We start from the raw sequence: 4,713 nt of genomic DNA on the forward strand, positions 1-4,713 counted from the left end.
CAAACAAATTTTTTACAACAAAGTTTAGAAAATTTTTTTTTTTTTTTTTTTTTTTTTTTTTTAAGTGGGTCTTTTAAACTCAGATTCGAGACTTCCTAGATTACTATATTTATTCTTTAATAAATAAATAAATATATATATATATATATATATATATATATATATATATATATATATATATATATATATATATATATATTTTACTTTTATAATGAAAAACAATAAGCAAGAAGGACATAATTCACCCCATAGAAAACATGACTCAAAAATCCGAGAAAACATGCAAGAGTGGAAAACGTGAATTATGTTAAACGTGGACTTAGGATCCGGTACTTACAGCCACACACCCATAGGGAGGGCCCGTTACATTAATAATGGTGCACTCACCAATATATGGAAATGAAAGGAAATGCACCAAACACAAAAGTTGAGTGGTTTATAGTCGATACTTTCGAGACTTTATCTAAACATATGTATGAACATGTAGTTTATCATATATCAACAACCGAAATAGTTGTGGATCATTCCATAAATAAATATCACAGAAAACATATCCAAACACAATCAAGCACCAAGATTTCCTATGACACATCCTAGTGAACTGAAAACGAAGTCGGATAACCCTATAACGTAACCTAACATGCACCTTCTTTTTCATTTTTGAACGAGAGGGTGTCCTAGTGAATAAGTGTGAAAAAGTGAATGGTTGTGGAGAATATGGTGGATATGGATAAGTTGTAGAAGGAAAGCATGGAAAAAATGAGGATGTGGGTTTAGCACAAAACTCATTCATGGTGTAGGTAGGGACTGTTTCAAGTCTGAAATGAAGGTGTCAAATGCTTTGTTCTTCTCAAGTATTTGTTTACTAGGTGGATTTAAAAATTATGAAGCCTGAAGAAACAAAAGGATCGAGTGCAAACTCGAGATTCCTTTGAAAGGGTGGAAGGAGGGGAGTCGAGGTGGATGTTGTGCAAAGTAGTTATTGATAGGGTGAATCATCACCTGCTCTAAGAAACTCATCGAATTCCTCATCTAGATTGGTCATATCCACGTGACTATGATAGTCCTCTATATCTTTGAGAAAGTCATCTATCTCATCCTCATCCGTAATATGTGTATCGACTAATGTAGGGATGAAAATGTTGGAGTCTGAACTTCCAAAGGAAAGAAATTTGGGCATATGATTATCAGGGAACGTGTTGTTGAAATAATCTCGAGCAAAGCTCTCGATCATGCTAACCTCTCCATCCATAGACGAATCGGGTAAATGTGTCTTTGTTTTAAAAACATTTACTTCAACAGCAAGATGGCCAAAAGACATGGACATTGAACCATCGCGACAATTAATTTGCACATTGGCAGTTGCCAGGAAATGACGCCCTAAGATGATCGGGACAGAGTCGTTAGCGACTTCTATATCGGGTATGACAAAATCAGCCGGATAGTAAAAATCCTAAACTTTTACCAGCACATTTTCGACCACACCCTTAGGATACTTAATAAACCGATCAGCTAATTACAACGTCATTTTAGTGGGTTGCATCTCGTCTAGACCTATTTGTTTATACAAATAAAACGGGAGTAAGTTAACACTAGCCCCCAGGTCTAATAACACGGCCGTCGTATAGGAATCTCCTAAAGTGCATTGTACAGTAGGACGGCCAGGGTCCTTGTACTTAATAATTCCATTATGTTCAGATAGAGTTGGGAATTGTTCTGTTAAAAAGGCATCTTTTGGTATATTTATCTTACGCCTAGTAGTACACAACTCCTTAAGAAACTTAGCATGGTGTGGTAGCTTTTTAATAGCTTCGAGGAAGGGAAGGTTTATAGTTAGATTCTTGAAAACGTCCCTAATCTCCTCATAATTAGTATCCTTAGTTAACACGACTAATTTTTGTGGAAACGGTGGTTTCTGTCTATATTTAGCAATGGTATCACCTGGATGTTTAACCGTGGCTTTCTGTTTCTTAGGTTGTGTTAACCGGTACCTCTACGGTGGTAGGCTCTTCGGTTTCTATTTCGGTATCTAGTAAAATAGCGGGTGTAGGGGCTCTTGGTGGGATAACTATAGGCATAGTTACTTTGTTATCAACCACTCTGCCGAATCCAGAGTGGTGATGGCCTTTAGCTCACCTACATTGTCATATTCATTACTAGTATTATCGGTTACCTCAAAGGCTGTGTTTGTTGTTTTAGGATTAGGTATTGTGTGACCTGGAAACACACCTTTGGGTTGGGCTTTATCTTGGGCCAACTGTTGGCTTAAATTATTAACAGATTGTAGAAGCTGTTGGTTAGATTGAGCCATGGTTTGGAAAAGTTTTTGGCTCACTTGTATAAAGGTGTCAAGACGATCCGGTTGTGTGGGTGTAGTAGTCACGGGTGGTGTGACTGGAACTATTTCGCGTGAATTATTTATGGGTGGATTTTGATAATTATTATTTACCGGAACGATACCTCTATTAGCATTATAATTATTATAACTACCTTGACCTTGTGCTTGACCTTGTCGAGGTTGCACTTGGTTGTTATAATTATTAAAATTACCTTGACCACGTCCTTGCCGTGGTGGAGCTTGGTTAAAACCGCGTTGGCCTAACATATTGATTATTGTACCACGGAGGTGTGGCGTGTTGGTTATTTCTCCAACCGAAGTTGGGATTTTGTCTCCAAGGGCGTTAGGTTCACTATTAATGGAACAAGCCTGTTCATAGGCTATAGGGACGATGGAAGTCGGGATGCTTAGGGGCTCAACCGAAACTACATGGATTTGAATTTACATTCATGGCGGGGATAGGCTTTTGTTGAACAAAATGGCCTCTACCTTTTTAGTGAGTGATTCATTAGAGTTTTAAGCTCGGGATCGTGTTTAATTTCAAACATACCGCGGCCTTAAACTGTATTTGATGAACTAGCGGAGCGGTGGATATCGTCACTACCCCCAGTTGTTATTTCACTTAGTTTGATCCTCTAAAATTTATAAGCCTCCGAGGCTCCTTTGCTTAAGAAACTACCCCATTCATTATGTCTAGGACTTCTTTATGGTGGTGTAGAAGTCCTTTGAAAAAGGGCACGAACTAACGTGTCTTTAAGCTAAGTTATGATGTGGACACTCTATAAGGAGATCGGTGAAACGATTCCAAGCCTCTGAAAATGATTCATGAGGATTTTGTCGAAAAGAAATGAATCTTGGAAAGCATCTCATCCGTCTTTTAGGGGTGGGTAAAAATGTTCCATAAACAAATGAACAAAGTTTAGCCCACGAGTCCACGAATTAGGGCGTTTGGGCGATTAACCAAGGCCGCCTTATCGGCTAAGGTGAAAGGGAATACCCTCGAGTTTAATTTGTTCTCGCACCAACCGTAGGATGGTGGAATGTTGTTAGGACTTGTTCAATCCTACGCGATGTGTGATAAGGTTTTCATGGTCTAAACCGTGAAAAGCGGGTAACAAATTAAAATATTTGGGGATTCAAAAATCCCCATTAGATTACGCTAGAACGATGCAAGATTTGGGGCTATCGCTCAAGGCTTTATAAAAGTCCGAGAGAGGAGTCTCTCCTTCGTCAGGCATTGTGTCAGGTGGTGTGTGTGAAATAGTAGCTAGAGGTGTAGTGGGGGTGGTATACTAGATAGAATTATTTGTTGACGTTGTTGTGTGATTACGTTTGGTGCTTTTGTTCGACCAGACCTTAATCTCATACAAGGCTAAGACCAAATTTAGCTAAACACATCAACACTCCAAACAATTCTGATATACTAGTATAAACCTCTAACAGAAGATGCGAGGTGCGGAAGAAAGGAATACCTGATTGCGTCCTTGCTTCGCTTATGAATAGCGTCTTGTTTACGCGTGTTCAATGCATATAACTAGTTAGAACACTGAAAAACTTGAAAAATCGAAGTTCGAATCAAACCTGTGGAAATTCGGCAAAAGTCAGCTCAGGGTGCGGGTGCGCTTGCTTAGGGTGCGGTCGCGCTCCGTGTAACTCCAAGTTACAGTGTTTTAGGGCGGGTCGCGCTCAACATGGGGGAGGGTCGTGCTCAAGGTTCCAGCGTATGATGCGAGTGCGCTTCGCTTTGGAGTCGTGGTCGCTCCGTGTATTTTTTCGCGGAACTTTTCAATGCTGAAACAGACAACCACAGTATGAATCAAACAAGGGTGGGTGGGTTTAATGAGACTTTAAGAAAAGTACTTATACTACGAAAACAATGCGAAAGTGAAACTAAGATGGCAGCGGCGCCATTTGATAAAACATAAAATGCTAATTTACGTACGAGATGAACGATGAAACTCAAAACGTAAGTAAACTAAACTATTCTATGTGACTATATTTTATCAAAGATTCTACTCTCAATCCTATGAGATATAGTGGAGTAGATGATTCGTTCCACTCCTAGTCCTTCCGCATGCTGTGTTCTCTACGTATAAGTAATCTACTCTAAGTCTAATGAGAGATTTACGAAAAGGCAACTAGACTACGATGCAACTACCCACAAGATGCAACTAGTCGGCTATTAGAACAACTATGGGAATGCTACGTTGATTCTATGATAAGGAGTTAGAGGGGGATTGATTCCACCTTAACTCGACTTAATCCTACTAATGACGAATCGTCGTAATCCGAATTGAACTGCTTTGCAGAACAATCTGGTTACTCCTAATCCCTAATTACACATGGCATTTCTACCAATTCATAACTAGCATGTG

The 4,713-nt window shown here is 39.2% G+C and overlaps 1 pseudogene; it reads left to right on the forward strand.

The window, feature by feature from the left end:
* Positions 1-3,098: 3,098 nt before the first annotated feature.
* Positions 3,099-3,193, forward strand: LOC147504158 (small nucleolar RNA R71; annotated as a pseudogene).
* Positions 3,194-4,713: the final 1,520 nt, after the last annotated feature.

This window comes from Coptis chinensis, chromosome 4, assembly GCF_015680905.1.
Source record: "Coptis chinensis isolate HL-2020 chromosome 4, ASM1568090v1, whole genome shotgun sequence".
In the NCBI taxonomy this organism is placed as follows: Eukaryota; Viridiplantae; Streptophyta; class Magnoliopsida; order Ranunculales; family Ranunculaceae; genus Coptis; species Coptis chinensis.